Here is a 19,428-nt window from a genome sequence, read left to right as displayed (position 1 = left end):
GGACATAATGATAGAACTCTTCCTCAGTCAGTACTCGAATGGAATAGGAAAGAAAATCGGAAATACTGTTTCATTATATTCTCGTTTGCGAAGCGTATATGCGTATAGCTAGATACGTAGATACGGATAAAACATGCGTAGAGAGAATATCTGTTTTTTGACAAGCATTTGGGCATACAGCATGAAAGTGACGAATAGAATGCATCAGTTTAACGTTTCTAACAAGTCAGTATCTGTTCAAAGGTTTTCAATGATATTAGACGCATTTGGGCAACGAAACGGATCAGTGAAATACAGCTGAAAATTTGTACCGGACCGGGACTGGCATCTGGATCTGCCATCTCCCGCTTAATGTGAGCGGGTCGCTTTAACAGCCTCCAATGTCCGACCCAAATTCCCAGCCTCTTGCACACTACTAGCGTGGCGTCACCTACCCATGAAGTGAACACCTCACTCACCGTTTCCGATTCCCTCAATAGATCAGGCATGATGTACACCCGCACCAAAAGAATGGGTCTTCGTTCGCCCCACCATATACACATCCAAAGGAATAGACATGTCCGAAAGAACAGACGCCACATACAGGGTTTAACGGGCATAAGTGCAGATATTTCTTTTTGTGACTGAGGACGGTGTACAGAAGAACATTACATCAGTTTATACGTCATTTGCAGACTAATAATTACAGCTATTACAAATCGTTTGCTTTTAGAATGGGTACTAGCACCAAGCACATGTGCCAAGAGCAAAGCACTAATGCTTCTACATCTACATACGTACTCCGCAATCGACCATACGGTGCGTGGCGGAGGGTACCTCGTACCAAAACTAGCATCTTCTCTCCCTGTTCCACTCCCAAACAGAACGAGGGAAAAATGACTGCCTATATGCATCTGTTCGATCCCTAATCTCTCTTATATTATTTTTGTGGTCTTTCCGCGAAATATAAGTTGGCGGCAGTAAAATTGAACTGCATTCAGCCTTAAATGCTGGTTCTCTAAATTTCCTCAGTAGCGATTCACGAAAAGAGCGCCTCCTTTCCTCCACACACTCCCACTCGAGTTCCTGAAGCATTTCCGTAACACTCGCGTGATGAACAAACCTACCAGTAACAAATCTAGCAGCCCGCCTCTGAATTGCTTCTATGTCATCCCTCAATCCGACCTCATAGGGATCCCAAACGTTCGAGCAGTACTCAAGAATAGGTCGTATTAATGTTTTATAAGCGGTCTCCTTTACAGATGAACCACATCTTCCCAAAATTCTATCAATGAACCGAAGACGACAACCCGCCTTCCCCACAACTGCCAATACACGCTTGTCCCACTTCACATCGCTCTGCAGTGTTACGCCCAAATACACTCCTGGAAATGGAAAAAAGAACACATTGATACCGGTGTGTCAGACCCACCATACTTGCTCCGGACACTGCGAGAGCGCTGTACAAGCAATGATCACACGCACGGCACAGCGGACACACCAGGAACCGCGGTGTTGGCCGTCGAATGGCGCTAGCTGCGCAGCATTTGTGCACCGCCGCCGTCAGTGTCAGCCAGTTTGCCGTGGCATACGGAGCTCCATCGCAGTCTTTAACACTGGTAGCATGCCGCGACAGCGTGGACGTGAACCGTATGTGCAGTTGACGGACTTTGAGCGAGGGCGTATAGTGGGCATGCGGGAGGCCGGGTGGACGTACCGCCGAATTGCTCGTGGGGCGTGAGGTCTCCACAGTACATCGATGTTGTCGCCAGTGGTCGGCGGAAGGTGCACGTGCCCGTCGACCTGGGACCAGACCGCAGCGACGCACGGATGCACGCCAAGACCGTAGGATCCTACGCAGTGCCGTAGGGGACCGCACCGCCACTTCCCAGCAAATTAGGGACACTGTTGCTCCTGGGGTATCGGCGAGGACCATTCGCAACCGTCTCCATGAAGCTGGGCTACGGTCCCGCACACCCTTAGGCCGTCTTCCGCTCACGCCCCAACATCGTGCAGCCCGCCTCCAGTGGTGTCGCGACAGGCGTGAATGGAGGGACGAATGGAGACGTGTCGTCTTCAGCGATGAGAGTCGCTTCTGCCTTGGTGCCAATGATGGTCGTATGCGTGTTTGGCGCCGTGCAGGTGAGCGCCACAATCAGGGCTGCATACGACCGAGGCACACAGGGCCAACACCCGGCATCATGGTGTGGGGAGCGATCCTACACTGGCCGTACACCACTGGTGATCGTCGAGGGGACACTGAATAGTGCACGGTACATCCAAACCGTCATCGAACCCATCGTTCTACCATTCCTAGACCGGCAAGGGAACTTGCTGTTCCAACAGGACAATGCACGTCCGCATGTATCCCGTGACACCCAACGTGCTCTAGAAGGTGTAAGTCAACTACCCTGGCCAGCAAGATCTCCGGATCTGTCCCCCATTGAGCATGTTTGGGACTGGATGAAGCGTCGTCTCACGCGGTCTGCACGTCCAGCACGAACGCTGGTCCAACTGAGGCGCCAGGTGGAAATGGCATGGCAAGCCGTTCCACAGGACTACATCCAGCATCTCTACGATCGTCTCCATGGGAGAATAGCAGCCTGCATTGCTGCGAAAGGTGGATATACACTGTACTAGTGCCGACATTGTGCATGCTCTGTTGCCTGTGTCTATGTGCCTGTGGTTCTGTCAGTGTGATCATGTGATGTATCTGACCCCAGGAATGTGTCAATAAAGTTTCCCCTTCCTGGGACAATGAATTCACGGTGTTCTTATTTCAATTTCCAGGAGTGTATTTAATCGACGTGACTGTGCCAAGCGCTACACTACTAATGGAGTATTCGAACATTACGGGATTCTTTTCCTGTTCATCTTCATTAATTTACATTTATCTATATTTAGAGTTAGCTGCCATTGTTTACACCAATCACAAATCCTGTACAAGTCATCTTGTATCCTCCTACAGTCACTCAACGACAACACCTTCCCGTACACCACAGCATCATCAGCAAACAGCCGCACATTGCCATCCACCCTATCCAAAAGATCATTTATGTAGATAGAAAACAACAGCGGTCCTACCACACTTCCCTGGGGCACTCCAGATGATACCCTCACCTCCGATGATCACTCATCAGCGAGGACAACGTACTGGGTTCTATTACTTAAGAAGTCTTCGAGCTACTCACATATTTGGGAAGCAATCCCATATGCTCCTACCTTAGTTAGGAGTCTGCAGTGAGGCACCGAGTCAAACGCTTTCCGGAAGTCAAGCAATATGGCATCCGTCTGATACCCTTCATCCATGGTTCGCAAGATATCATGTGAAGAAAGGGCGAGCTGCGTTTCGCAGGAGTGATGCTTTCTAAAGCCGTGCTGATGCATGGACAGCAACTTCTCTGTCTCAAGACCCCTCAGCAGCAGGTCAATTGTCGAAGTGTGGACGCACAGTTGCAAAACGGCTAGTCTATACTGCCAGGCGTCGTTCACTTCACGGTCCAGATACGGCTATGCAGAAAACATCAAGTCGTAAAATTTGTGACTTGTTTGTGGGAAGACTCTTCAGCGCATAGGAAAAGCAACCTACTTACGTATGTGCGTACATACAGAGTGACAATTATTGAATTACATTAAAAAAACGTAAATTAGTTACAATCTACGGCGTGCACACACTTTATCCAACATGTAAACGTCACTACAGATGTTCAGATTTAGGTTATGAGTTGTTCGAAATGCCTGCAGTCATTGGTGATAATGTCGCGCAGACGAATAGCGAAACTTTGCATGACCCGTTGATGTGTCGGAACATCGATGGTATCGATGATCTCCTGAAGGGCTGTTTTCAGCTCAGCAATGGTTTTGGAGTTATTGCTGTACATCTTGTTTTTAATGCAGCTCCACAAAATGGAATCGCATATGTTCAGATCCGGAGAATATTACGTGACTGGATGTTGCACAACAACACAGTCAACCGTTGAGAGTGAAGACACTTATCGATCGCGAAATGCGGATTCTCAGTCCCCCAAATGTGCCAGATTTGCTTATTGACGAACCTAACCAAATTAAAGTGGGCTTCCTCGCTAAACTAAACCATCCATGAGCATACTAATTTCCATCATGCCCCGCGGACAGCCGAGCAGCTTGAACATCCTAAAACAAACGGTTCAGAAGTTATGACGATTTTATTTCATATAGTTCAGTAGTTCAGTAATTGTCACCCTGTATAAAGGTGCCACATTAAAAATCTCCGTTGATACCCATTACTCCCATTGTATATGTGAAAGTCAAAATCCGTATGCGAAGGGGATGCTAACGAAGAGAAATGAACATTTAATGCCTCTACAAAACCATCTGGAACTAATCCTTTTACCATCTGTGACACGAATCCCATACTTTTATATTGTTGTTCTTCGTTTTTTTTCTTTTTTCTTTTTTTACAGCAGTATTACAGAAATTGACAATGTGGACTGAAGCTTTCGCTGCAATAGTACCACATTAAGGATTAAGGTATATGTGCAGCTGGAGGATTTACCACACTTCAATTCTTCTTGAGAAGGAAGATTGTGGCACACTCTGCTTACGGAAACGGCGCTCTCGGGAATTGTTTGCCAGCTGGAGGATGTGCCATATATAGATTCTCCTTGGGACAGAAGACTGCGGCGTACTTCTGCTTACGCAAATGATGCTCTTGGGAAATTTTCAGTAACATTACTTAGCTGGACCACAGGGCTATAGCTCTTCTCACTGAGCTGTCGAATCACAACTGAAAATATAGAGCTGCCTTTTGACGTTACAAGAGGTAGAAATCTAAACATGTGTGCATCACATAACTCCATGACGTCACACCAAGGCCCGATATCGAAACTCTGGAACTAGGTGACAGACACCGAATGTTTTTGTAGTCAGATAGTCTTATATAACAGGCAATTTATGTTTTTTTATTCAGCCGAAGCTCGTTCCATCAAGTAACGTCTCAAGTCAAGATCAGTACTGATTTCTTCAGTTACAAAGACACAAATTTTACATTTTATAGTGCAGGGTGTCATATGGACGTTTTTCCAATTGATTGGGAAATTTTAATAAAGAGTGTCTCATAATTAGTAGCGTAAACATATACAATTGAAAGTATGCGATACTAGAAGCAAAAAAGTCTTAGAAAACATGGACTGTAAAACGTATACCTTAATAGCTCTGAATACTGTGAAACGTATCTTTTCTACTGCCAGCTCTCTGCTTTCCATATTTCGAGAGGCGGTAGAATGGACCAAAACAAGAAACAAATGTCCAATAAAAACGGACTCTAAAGTGCATATCTCAAGAGCGATGAGCACTTCTTTATCTTCGATACTGTGACACACCTCTTCTGCTGATCAAATGTTCATAGCCCTTAAGGTATGCACTTCAGAGCACATGTTTACTGGACTTTTTTTTCTTCTTGTGATCCATTCTGCCCTTTCGAAAAATATGGAAAGTAAAGAGTCTGCAGTAGAAGTTTGTTTCACAGTACTGAAAATGAAGAAGTGCCCATCGATCTTAAGTTATGCGTTATAGAGCCCATTTTTTGTGAGATATTTTTCTACATCTACATCTACAAGGAAACTCTGCAAATCACATTTAAGAGCCTGGCAGAGGGTTCATCGAACCACCTTCACAATTCTCTATTATTCCAATCTCGTACAGCGCGCGGAAAGAATGGACACCTATATCTTTCCGTCCGAGCTCTGATTTCCCTTATTTTATCTTGGTGACCGTTCCTCCCTATGTAGGTCGGAGTCAACAAAATAATTTCGCACGAGACGTGTATGTTCATATCCAGTAAGGGGACTGATGACCACTTTACTAAATGGTTCAAATGGCTCTGAGCACTATGGGACTTAACATCTATGGTCATCAGTCCCCTAGAACTTAGAACTACTTAAACCTAACTAACCTAAGGACAGCACACAACACCCAGTCATCACGAGGCAGAGAAAATCCCTGACCCCGCCGGAAATCGAACCCGGGAACCCGGGCGCGGGAAGCGAGAACGCTACCGCACGACCACGAGCTGCGGACACCACTTTACTGAACGTCCTGTATTCAATATTATCATAATTATCTTCATCATACACTAAATGCTGAGAGGGTTCTTCGAGCGCAGACCCTATCCGCCTGCCATGTCTTCGTGACATAGCTGAACATCTCTCGGTGGAGACTACCTGCAGACCAAATCAGACGCCTACCTTATTAGCAAATGTTTTACCTCGTGGATCACATATGTCGGTTATCGCGTTGACTTCCTGCTAGAATTGTGACAGTTACAATCTCATTTGAAAATTAGGACTTTTCACCGTCCTTTACTGCACAGGCTCAAGGGCATGAGGTGAAATGTAGTTACAATAATCAGGGCTCGGCGTTGTTTTCAGGGTTATGGCACATCAAAGTGCCCACGATAGAGTGGAACACTGTGTGGTCGAGGTCACTAAAGGACACTACTACAGTGAGAGCATTGCCCGCTCGAATCCGATTCGAAAGCAACAAGTAAAAGGCCGCAAGGGGAACTGAGGTAGAGGCAAGGGGTCTCTGACAAGCTCGGTTAGAATCCAAATCTGTCTACAGTTTCTCAGGGTGATTCGTTCGTCGGAGTGGGCGTTAGTGGGTTTGCATATTCGCTTGGTTTGTGTGAAGACGTCGCGTATCAAGGAATCTCAACTGCTTATCGTTCAGATTCGAATTCATACAAGGCTATACTCCAGGGAAATACCGGATGGTTATAATTAAAGTGCAGCCACGCACCGAAGTCCAAGTGAGCTGTAATTATCGTGCTGCAGCGAAACTTGGTAGACACGCTAATGCGTTAATGTGGGAACTAATTTATGCTAGAAAAAATTTAGTTACAATTTTGGCCACCAGACACAAATGTGGCACTGTACAGCATCTCGTCGAGGTCTGCAAACTCATATTGATCAAATTATGCAAGCGGCGTTTAATAATAAAATTAAAATTATGCCTTTCGCATTTGTTTGATCTTTTCTGCCCACGTCCCGCTCCTGAACCATTACATGTGGAAACATTCAGCGTAAACCAGTTCCTCGTTAACGCATTAGAATATCTATCAAGTTTCGCTACCATACGATAATTACTGCCTACACTGTACCTCTGTGACTATCTGCACTATAATTATAACCACCTGGTACATTCAGAGAAAAATTCCAAACATTTAAATTTATATTCGACATTAATAAATTTCTCTTTTTCAGATTTATTCTCTATTGACTGTCGGCATTTTATCTGCTGTTTACACCGGCCATCGCCAGTTGTTTTGATGCCCAAACAATAAAACTCATCCACTGCTTTCAGTGTCACATTTCTTAATCCGTTTTCCTCAGCATCACCTGGTAAAATTCGTTTGATAAGCCCTTTTCGAAACTGTCCATTTCTTTCAGATGTTTTCCAATCCCTTTGCCGTGTCTAAAAGAATCATAACCTCAAAGAAGTTTATACTGTATTTCCTGTCTGTGAATTTTAATTCCCTTTCCCAGTTTCTCCTTGGTTTCCTTTCCTGCTTAGTCAACGTACAGATTGAATATGCTACAACTTTGTCTCATTCCCTTCTCAACCACTGCTTCCTTATCCAAAGAGTGTAGCCCAGTCAACATCGTCACAAATTTTCTCCCAATCTATAAATGCTAAAAGAACGTAGATTTGCCTTTCTTGAGTATCTTCTAAGAAGTGTCATATAGTCAGTATTGTCTGGCGTGTTCCAACATTTCCGTAGAATCCAAACTGATCGTCCGTGATGTCGGTTCCAGCTTTTCCATTCTTCTGTAAATAATTCGTGTCAATATTTTGTAACCATGACTTATGAAAATGATAGTTCGGTAGTACTGACATCTGTCAGATATACATTCTTTGGAACTGGAACTACTACATTCTTCTTGAAGTCTGAGGGTGTATTTCGTATACTGGATTTAGTAGTTTCATCATGCATGGCTTTCCCAAGGTTTGTATGAGTCTGAGGGAGCGTCGTCTATTCCAAGGGCCTTGTTTCGACTTAGTTCTTCCAGTGCTCTGTCGAAGTCTCGTGGTATTGTATATCCCTGCTCATCTTCAGCAACTTCGTCTTCCTTTTCTGTAATAGTCTCTTCACACTCGTTTCCCTTCTGTAGCCTTTCTGCGTGCTTCTTCCACCAATCAGCCTTCTCTTGTTTGCTTAGTACTTGCTTGCCATCTGAGCTCAGTCAACTACAAATACAGTAAATCACAGCATTTTTACAAAACGACAGACAGGTGCAGTAGCACAATATGTGAACGAAGAAATTCTCACCAGTTTGGCAGCCGGGTACTCAGGAGCTCTCAGCCAAAAGTGTCAGGTTATCCCGTCTTTGTTGTTGCCCATCATGAACAAGTCGTTACAAGACTCGTATTTTGGGAGAGTTTAGGTTCATGGTGGTATGCGTTGTTAATGATATAATCTTAAGGCCGCAGTATCGTTGGTCACCACTATACTTGCTACAACCTGTTCTGACTTTCGCACTCCCATTTCTACGTCCCTAAAAATGCTTGTTGAACATTTTTATGCCTACATTGTTTTAACAAAAGGCTCCAAAGGCAGAAAACGTTTTTTGGAACTTCAAAACTTCTGCTACAAACATCCAACCAAGATCAACATCCCACAATGTGTTGTCTCTTACCGATCGGTAATGTTACCTTTGGATGATGTAGTAAGTTGAATCTGTAACGGCCAGAGAATATTTGTGAATGAAGTAGTCCTCTCTGACACGTAACAACTGGTTTGCAAAGTCATTTTATTAGATTAACAATTTGTGGCTTAAGAGCTTATATAATTACTTACTTTTATTCAATTTTTCTCTCTGTCCCAATGACACAAGGTCTAAAATATGGTTCTAACGTATCTAGACTTCTATAAATAAAAAAAATTAGAAATAAAAAGTTACGCTACAAAGTTCTTTGATGACAATAACTACATAAACAATAATAATAAATATATCGCTTAGAATTTAGTTCAGTTTACAAATTTCTGAGGTGGGTAAAGGAAGAGGAAATAGTTGTCAATGGCCTATAACTAGGACACATTCCAGGATTCTCTGGGAGCAACTGGAAAAAACAATGAAAAACATTAATCCAAACGTGTTTGTATAGTGGATAATTGGTGTTGAGAAATTAATATACAGTGCAGCACTAGCTTACTACTTTACGAAATAACTTCTTTGCAAGGTTTGTCACTGACTGTCTCCTGGATGCCCATTACAAAAAGTAATTTGTAAACACTGTTCCTTTCTGAACAGTACTGAAAGACGTACTCACTGCATAAAGATCATTCTCATATTCGTTGAACTATTACAGCTGCTCCTTTCGAGTGATTTAATGTCCTCAGTTACAAATTTCTAAATCCAGGCGTGTACTGCAAAGTCAGTATAAGAACCTCCACCTTATGAGCTTCCTGAATGAACACCGTATGTAGTCCGAATGACTCACTTTTGCACTAAACGTCTTCTCCCTGCATGACTTGCATGTCCGTAAAGTGTCATCCCACATGACATCAAGGTAAAAGATTTTCCAAAGTAAGCAATTTTCAGTACAGTACTAGTGCTCATAACACGATATTTTTGTCGTACGTGTAACCCCATTGAGATTCTGCAAAAATATTCTTTCACATTGAACTAAGTTGCTCCCAAATTACATCCCACGTAACGTCAAGGAATGAAAGAATGCAAAGGAAACAAGTTTCAATGTACCACTTACACTCCTGGAAATGGAAAAAAGAACACATTGACACCGGTGTGTCAGACCCACCATACTTGCTCCGGACACTGCGAGAGGGCTGTACAAGCAATGATCACACGCACGGCACAGCGGACACACCAGGAACCGCGGTGTTGGCCGTCGAATGGCGCTAGCTGCGCAGCATTTGTGCACCGCCGCCGTCAGTGTCAGCCAGTTTGCCGTGGCATACGGAGCTCCATCGCAGTCTTTAACACTGGTAGCATGCCGCGACAGCGTGGACGTGAACCGTATGTGCAGTTGACGGACTTTGAGCGAGGGCGTATAGTGGGCATGCGGGAGGCCGGGTGGACGTACCGCCGAATTGCTCGTGGGGCGTGAGGTCTCCACAGTACATCGATGTTGTCGCCAGTGGTCGGCGGACGGAGCACGTGCCCGTCGACCTGGGACCGGACCGCAGCGACGCACGGATGCACGCCAAGACCGTAGGATCCTACGCAGTGCCGTAGGGGACCGCACCGCCACTTCCCAGCAAATTAGGGACACTGTTGCTCCTGGGGTATCGGCGAGGACCATTCGCAACCGTCTCCATGAAGCTGGGCTACGGTCCCGCACACCCTTAGGCCGTCTTCCGCTCACGCCCCAACATCGTGCAGCCCGCCTCCAGTGGTGTCGCGACAGGCGTGAATGGAGGGACGAATGGAGACGTGTCGTCTTCAGCGATGAGAGTCGCTTCTGCCTTGGTGCCAATGATGGTCGTATGCGTGTTTGGCGCCGTGCAGGTGAGCGCCACAATCAGGGCTGCATACGACCGAGGCACACAGGGCCAACACCCGGCATCATGGTGTGGGGAGCGATCCTACACTGGCCGTACACCACTGGTGATCGTCGAGGGGACACTGAATAGTGCACGGTACATCCAAACCGTCATCGAACCCATCGTTCTACCATTCCTAGACCGGCAAGGGAACTTGCTGTTCCAACAGGACAATGCACGTCCGCATGTATCCCGTGACACCCAACGTGCTCTAGAAGGTGTAAGTCAACTACCCTGGCCAGCAAGATCTCCGGATCTGTCCCCCATTGAGCATGTTTGGGACTGGATGAAGCGTCGTCTCACGCGGTCTGCACGTCCAGCACGAACGCTGGTCCAACTGAGGCGCCAGGTGGAAATGGCATGGCAAGCCGTTCCACAGGACTACATCCAGCATCTCTACGATCGTCTCCATGGGAGAATAGCAGCCTGCATTGCTGCGAAAGGTGGATATACACTGTACTAGTGCCGACATTGTGCATGCTCTGTTGCCTGTGTCTATGTGCCTGTGGTTCTGTCAGTGTGATCATGTGATGTATCTGACCCCAGGAATGTGTCAATAAAGTTTCCCCTTCCTGGGACAATGAATTCACGGTGTTCTTATTTCAATTTCCAGGAGTGTATAATGGCTGCACATTTCTAACTGTACTGTTCGTTCCATTCAACTTCTACGGGAGATCTTACCAACCGCCTTCAGTTCCTGAAAATCGGTATCTTGTGTTTCACTAATGATGCTACCCTCTCAGGAGAGTTGAGAATGAGCGCGAAAAACTTTGCATGTAAGAAACTGGATGTACTACGTTTTATTGCTCTTTAAATACTCGGATATAAGCTGTGAACCTAGATTTCTTTCTTTCCAGAACGTCGTATGTTATAATATTCAGTTCCTAGACTGATGTGTAAGAATCATGATTGTGTCGTAACAGGCAAACAAATCGACTATAAAGTAACCAGCTGCAGCTGAAGTAATGTATGACAAGAAAGGCAGCGACCCAGTACGGTATCCCGAGGAACACCATATGTTCTATTACTCTAGGCTGGATGCTAATAAGCCTTTGTTAAACCACATTAAATATCCAACAACGCAGTTCTTAAACGATACAACACACTATCTTGTCAAGCAGGAATTTATTATCTGGTCAACTAAAACATTCTTCCTGAAACCGAATTACGAATGAGTAAGTCGAAGGCACAGAAGTATGAAACGTCTCTGTTCACATTGCCTTTTCGAAATATTGGAACACACTGTGACTATTAAGCTGATCTGCAGTTAGTCATGAACTGCTATATATATATATATATATATATATATATATATATATATATATATATATATATATATATATATATATTATGACTTTTGAACACTATTAAGGTAAATACATTGTTTGTTATCTATCAAAATCTTTCATTTGCTAACTATGCCTATCAGTAGTTAGTGCCTTCAGTAGTTTGAATCTTTTATTTAGCTGGTAGTAGTGGCGCTCGCTGTATTGCAGTAGTTCGAGTAACGAAGATTTTTGTGAGGTATGTGATTTGTGAACGGTATAGGTTAATGTTAGTCGGGGCCATTCTTTTGTAGGGATTATTGAAAGTCAGATTGCGTTGCGCTAAAAATATTGTGTGTCAGTTTAGTGTTGATTAGAATAGGTAAAGAGCGAAATGTCTGAGTACGTTCAGTTCTGCTCAGCTGTTTGAAAATCAAATAATGTAAGAGGTTTATCAGCACAGTAATTCATTAATTTTTCTGAGGGGACGTTTCAACTTTAGTGTTCTAATAACTGCCTCAAAGTTTTAGACTGGTTGCTCTAAATCCTTGTGATCCCTTAAAAAGGTGTACGCGAATGATAAATTCAGATCGTGTTGCCACTTACCGTTTACTACAAGTTGTTACGTTGTTGCCTTCTACTTCTACTTCTCAGTTGTACACAGAATCACAGTAATAACTAAGATTTTATATTTCGAAAACCAACGAAACTGCTAACAGCTGTCCCAACTACAAAATATTCTCATTCTGATCCATCTCATTCCGACTGTCCATCGAATACTTTTATGCTGGGATTGCGAAGTAAAGCGAGTTGCTTGCAATGGAATCATTAGCTCTGTTTAACATGCACGGTAACATGTTCCTTTAAATAAAGTATGGGCAACCTCTGGTGAGCCGCGGGCCTGATTCACGTACTTACATAAGCTCGTGGGTCGCCTCGTCACGTAACACGACTGCAGCGCTCCTAGTGATCAAGTCAAAACTATCGTGTCGGTGACGTCAATATTTATGGATTAACGAAGCGATATGAATGGCACCCCCTTCCCGACACGTCACGTCAACATATTACGCCTCAAAACACGCGTTCACTCCATCATCAGAGGTTTACATTTTATTAACGCACCGTGAACATTGTTTCTTTATACGGTGTAGAAAAATTTCCACTACCAGTCACAATAAAAGGTTATTTATTTGTCACACGACCGGTTTCGAGATTGCGCCCATCTTCAGGTGTTTATACATTCATTTTTATAGTGCTGGAGATCACTGTATAAATATAAAGAAAAATATTTGCGCCGGCCGAAGTGGCCGTGTGGTTAAAGGCGCTGCAGTCTGGAACCGCAAGACCGCTACGGTCGCAGGTTCGAATCCTGCCTCGGGCATGGATGTTAGTGATGTCCTTAGGTTAGTTAGGTTTAACTAGTTCTAAGTTCTAGGGGACTAATGACCTCAGCAGTTGAGTCCCATAGTGCTCAGAACCATTTTTTTGAAAAATATTTGCTGGTGACTAAACAGATACAAGTGGAATAATTGTAAGTGACAAGGCAGCATTTGTCGAAAATCTCTACTTACCTAATGATGCTTCATCTTATCTTATCCGTATGATACATGATCTCTGACGAGTGTGATGCAACGATATATTTTACAGATTACAAAAATTGCAGTTTATTTATCCTTCTTCTCACGTAAATGGGAAGGCACGGAACAAACGAACATCAGGAAAAGTAAAAACTTCGATAAATTTAACTGAAGCCCATGATAATTCATTCCAGGAGACGAACTCCTGTTACTCAAGCTTTATCTGACACTTGTGTTCCCTAATGAATTTTATCTTCAGTCTATCGTGATTATGTTTCAACGCCTAAGAAACGATAAATTTGCTTTCACATTTTAGTTTCATCAGACATTTCCATTACATTTCTTACGCCTCTTACGCCTAAGTGATGAATTTAACTTAATACACGGTGTGCAGCGGAAAGTGGGCCTGGTTTTATTTTTTCCCGTTCTTTGTTCCATTGGGGACTGAGCCGTAGGAAAAAAGACTATCTATAAACTTCTGATTTTCTGTTCGTGATCATTTCGTGAGAAATATGAGGGCGGAAGTGATAAACTCTAAGACAAAAGAAATACCGACGAGCCACGAGGCAATTATCAGCACCTCAAGGAAATCGATAGATCTGATCTACAAACAAATTATTACAAACAAATTATTACAATTTTAGAAAAAATGGATTATTTATTCAAGAGAAAGAGCTTCACAAACTGAGCAAGCCAACAGCGCTCTGGTTCGCCTCTGGACTTTGTATAAGCAGGTCGTCGGCTTGGCATTAATTGATAGAGATGTCTTTTTGAGGGATATCGGGACAAAATCTGTCCCATTGGCGCGTTAGATCGTCTCAGTTCCGAACTGGTAGGAGGGCGCTGTCCATAATGTTCCAAACTTTCTCAAATGGGGAGAGTTCTGGTGATCTCATTGGCCATTGTAGGGTTTGGCAAGCGGAAGACAAGCAGTAGAAACTCTCGCCGCGTGCGGGTGGGCGTTATTTTGCCGATATGTAAGCCGAGGATGGCTTGCTATGAAGAGCAACAAGACGGGATGTAGAATACTGTCGACGTACCGCTGTGCTGTAACAATGTCGCGAACGACAACCAAAGGGGTCCTGCTATGAAAAGGGATGGCATCCCACCCCATGACTCCTGGTTGACAGGGGGTATGGCAGGCAACAGTTAGGTTGGTAGCCTACCTCTGTCTGGGGCGTTTCCATCTACGTCTTGGGTGCTCATCACAGCTCAGTTCGAAGCGGGACTTACCACTGAAGACAGTTATACTGCAGTCAATGAGGTTCCAGGCGAATGATGGTCTGGGGTGCCATTTCTTTTCATAGCAGGACCGCTTTGGTTGTCCTCTGCGGCACCATTACAGTACAGCCGTAAATCGATGATATTCTACATCCCGTTTTGTTGCCCTTCATAGAATCCATTCTGAGCTTACATTTCAGCAAGATAATGCCCGCCCACAAACTTCGTGAGTTCCTACTGCTTGTCTTCGTTCTTTCCAAACGCTGTGTCGGCCAACAAGGTCACCAGATCTCTCCCCAATGGAGAAAGTTGGAAGCATTATGGGCAAAGCCCTCCAACCAGCTCGGGATTTTGACGATCTAACGCGCCAATTGGACAGAATTTGGCACGACATCCCTCAGAAGAACATCCAACAACTCTATCAATCACTGCCAAGTTTGATAATTGCTTGCATGAGGGCCAGAGGCGGACCAACGCGTTGTTGACTTGCTCAGTTTGTGAAGCTCTGTCTCTTGAATAAATTATCCAATTTTTTCTGAAATCGTAATCATTTGTTTTCCCTTAAATGTACATCACATATACCGATTTCCGTCCCATCCGGATTATTCCTTCATAGTGCGTCTTTTTTTTCCGCCCTTAGAGTGCATGCTGCCCGTCCCTTCTTGGATGTACGATCTCGGAATTTCAAAGCCAACCCTCTCCGTGATACACGACGACGTAGCAACTGCCACTAGAGCTTGTTGTGAACGTCTATAACGGTGTTGTGCTGACTAAACGATCTCATGACCAAACGTGCAGCGCTTCGGAGTTTCTCTATTCCTCGTGTTAGTCCTACTTGGTAAGGGTCCCAGGCTGATGAACAATACTCAAAAATGTGTCGAACAAGTGTTCTGTAAGCTAATTCCTTGGTGGAAAAATTAAAATTCATTAAAGTTTCCTGATGAATCTCGGCCTGGAATCGATTTTTTCTGCAATTAGCTTTATGACGCCATTCCGCCTGTGGTTGCTCCGGATGGCTACTCGCAGGTGTTTTATGCCCTTTCCAGTGATTTTTCACCAATAGCGTAACCGATCAGTTAATGTATCTCTTCGGTTATTTACGGGCAGTATGCTTGTTACATTTGTTTATAGTCAGGGTGAACTGCCAGTCCCCACACCAATCACCGATACCCCTCAGATCTTCTTGCAAACTGCTAGAGTGTTTCGGCGTTACCACCACCCTTTAGACGACAGCATCTTCTGTAGAAGGCCGCAAGGGACTTCCGACTTTATTTATACTGGGTGATTCTTATTAACGATTAAAAAACCCTGAAGCGACATAGATGAAGCTGAGACAAATAACTTTATATAAGACACATGGAGTCACAAAAGCCAGGAAACACTCCAAAAGTGGATGAGAAATGTCGAACGTATCGCGTCATCAGATGACGTACCTAACCACATTTCCAATGGTTCGACTTGGGAGTGAAGGGGTGATTGAGCGATGCAATACTTACATTCGAGGAAACGGTGCAAATGTCGAACACCTTTTGTAAATGTAATTTGCTGTTAACGGAGAGGTTACAAAATTACTGTCCTCGCTGTAACCAAGTAGAAACTGTTCTTATTTTGTGTTTCTTTCGCTTTGTCCTTCTTTTTTTGTTTACAGACATTATTTTGTAAAGAAAATATAGATCATTTACTGATAACGACGCAGTTCGGAAGCTCCTACTCATTTACCTCTGACGCAACACGGTAGGCATTCGTTATTAGGTATTTTGCAATAAACCAGTGGAGACCATGAGACAAATGAATAAAAAGATAAATCTTACCTCAATGTAAACACATAATTGTCTAACGCAATGAAAAAATACTGCTTGCCAGACGCAAAACTCGAACCTTGAGGCCCACCTGCTAATGTCGCGCACGTGGGCCTAAAGCCACACCACACCAACGTTAATTCTTGACATGGGTTGGAATGAGTGGGTGCAATAGACCGGCAGTCTCAAGGCGGCACATGCGGCAAGATATGTCATCTGGTGACGTCATATATGGGACATATATCACCCATTTTTGGGCTACTTTGCGATATTTGCGACCCTATGTGTCTCATATCAAATTACTTGTCTCAGCTTTATCTACGTCGCTTCAGGGGCTTTTAAACGTTAATAAAAATCACCCTGTATATACGAGGTCAGAATCAGTCTCAGAAGCTTGTAAGGGCGTTGCAGGTTAGGTTGCGATAAGAAATAACTGTTAAGAAAACAATTCGATACGTTGCGCCGTTTCCGAGTTGCCGCGCGGAATTAGCCAAGTGGTCTTAGGCGCTGCAGTCATGGACTGGGCCGCTGGTCCCGGCGGAGGTTCGAGTCCTCCCTCGGGCATGGGTGTGTGTGTTTGTCCTTAGGATAATTTAGATTAAGTAGTGTGTAAGCTTAGGGACTGATGACCTTACCAGTTAAGTCCCATAAAATTTCACACACATTTGAACATTTTTCGTTTCCGAGTTAATTAGCATTGAAGTTACCCGGTCAGGCCATTTCGCGGGTAATTTCAATTTTTTTCGTAGCCTAGATGATAGCGACGAGACTGCTCAACTTTTTGCTCGGTTTCGATCCTAACTCCCGCCCAAAGCCAAATTTTTGTATTTCTCTACCGAACGGAGAACACGCTTGGCGAGACCATCCCTGGCAGGCCGCTTGAATTTGCGCGCGGTACGGCTTGAGTGACTAATTTCAATCCTAATCAACTGTGAAATTGCTCGACGTATCGAATTTTATTTCTTAACAATTTTTTCTCACCATAATCTTGCGTGCAACTCGCTTAGAAGCTATTCACACTTTTTCTGAACACGTTGTGTATTGTAAATGAGCGAGTAACATCCCTTCGGGTTACCCCAGAAATTACCGTCACATCTGTCCATTTCATCCCATTAAGAACTGAATCCAGTCACAGATTTGTTTGTGTAGGAACAGAGCGCGATAAGGAATGTGTTTAGCGGTAGGCAGATGCACTCACCGGGAGAAGCTTTCAGCGGCGGCGCCTAGGCGGAGACTGCGGCTACGCTGACTTGCGCCCGCTCTAAGAAGTAGTCACACATCGTCGCTATCCTCTCTACCGACAGCGGCGGGCGATCAGATGTGCCGGATGCTCACTGTGCGTGCTACGACACACCTCCGAGGACCTTGTATATATAAGCAATTACCGCTGCCACCGGGCCCCCACCCAAGGTAGTCCCTGGTGCCGTTCTCCGGCAATTATTGTTGGAAAGACGACTGCTCGAGGCTGATGAGTCATCTCCGGGCGATAGTGGGAAAGGCGCTGCTCTTTGCTAGCTGCTGGCTGGAGACTGCGCGTCTGCGTCCAGTCGGCGACGCGGAGGTGCCTGTCGAAACGTGACTGTGGAGTTATCACGATTCTGGTACCTGGCAGACCATTACTATTCATTAGCGTGCGAGATAAAATCACTACTTCAGTGTATTATACACATCTACCAAAACACCAATTAACCTCTTTTTTCCTATGCTTTCATTACTCATCATCACGCAAACCATGTACGGGGTGATTTCCTGATGATGCTACAAACTTTCAGGAATCATGGAGAAGGATAAATGTATCAATTTGAGTTAAGGGACCCTGGTGCGAAACCGACCGAGTCGAAAATTACAAGCGAAAATCGTTCTGAAACCTCTGACAGTGTAATTCATGTACTGGTACTGATGTTGCTGAGATTATAGGTGACTTTTGGAGGTGTTAGTAGGGACCAAAACAAGAAAGGAATTTAATAAACGTGTGCTCTATCAACATATCTGTCGTGCAGGCAGCCTGTGTGTCAGGGGATGGAAAAAACACATTTTTGCCTTTATCTCTGCTCCTGTTGGAGCTATGAGGTTATAAATACCACATTGCTGATACTTGTGAAACCTGCTGTTTCTCTGCCAAACTTGACTGAAATCGATCCAGAGCTTAGGGGGTGGGAGGTGGTAGCCTGGACATACACAGATACACTCTGCTATATACACTCCTGGAAATTGAAATAAGAACACCGTGAATTCATTGTCCCAGGAAGGGGAAACTTTATTGACACATTCCTGGGGTCAGATACATCACATGATCACACTGACAGAACCACAGGCACATAGACACAGGCAACAGAGCATACACAATGTCGGCACTAGTACAGTGTATATCCACCTTTCGCAGCAATGCAGGCTGCTATTCTCCCATGGAGACGATCGTAGAGATGCTGGATGTAGTCCTGTGGAACGGCTTGCCATGCCATTTCCACCTGGCGCCTCAGTTGGACCAGCGTTCGTGCTGGACGTGCAGACCGCGTGAGACGACGCTTCATCCAGTCCCAAACATGCTCAATGGGGGACAGATCCGGAGATCTTGCTGGCCAGGGTAGTTGACTTACACCTTCTAGAGCACGTTGGGTGGCACGGGATACATGCGGACGTGCATTGTCCTGTTGGAACAGCAAGTTCCCTTGCCGGTCTAGGAATGGTAGAACGATGGGTTCGATGACGGTTTGGATGTACCGTGCACTATTCAGTGTCCCCTCGACGATCACCAGTGGTGTACGGCCAGTGTAGAAGATCGCTCCACACACCATGATGCCGGGTGTTGGCCCTGTGTGCCTCGGTCGTATGCAGTCCTGATTGTGGCGCTCACCTGCACGGCGCCAAACACGCATACAACCATCATTGGCACCAAGGCAGAAGCGACTCTCATCGCTGAAGACGACACGTCTCCATTCGTCCCTCCATTCACGCCTGTCGCGACACCACTGGAGGCGGGCTGCACGATGTTGGGGCGTGAGCGGAAGACGGCCTAACGGTGCGCGGGACCGTAGCCCAGCTTA

General features: G+C 44.9%; 1 protein-coding gene across 1 annotated transcript in view; it reads right to left on the bottom strand.

The window, feature by feature from the left end:
- Positions 1-17,743, bottom strand: part of LOC126412819 (superoxide dismutase [Cu-Zn]-like) — a 162,813-nt gene extending 145,070 nt beyond the window's left edge. Inside the window, exon 1 of the mRNA XM_050082612.1 lies at positions 17,583-17,743. The gene's annotated coding sequence lies outside the window, so the exon portion shown is untranslated. The remainder of the gene's footprint in view (positions 1-17,582) is intronic.
- Positions 17,744-19,428: the final 1,685 nt, after the last annotated feature.

The sequence above is a fragment of the Schistocerca serialis genome, chromosome 1 (genome assembly GCF_023864345.2).
Source record: "Schistocerca serialis cubense isolate TAMUIC-IGC-003099 chromosome 1, iqSchSeri2.2, whole genome shotgun sequence".
Taxonomy (NCBI): Eukaryota; Metazoa; Arthropoda; class Insecta; order Orthoptera; family Acrididae; genus Schistocerca; species Schistocerca serialis.
This window is presented reverse-complemented; position numbering and strand designations above follow the sequence as displayed.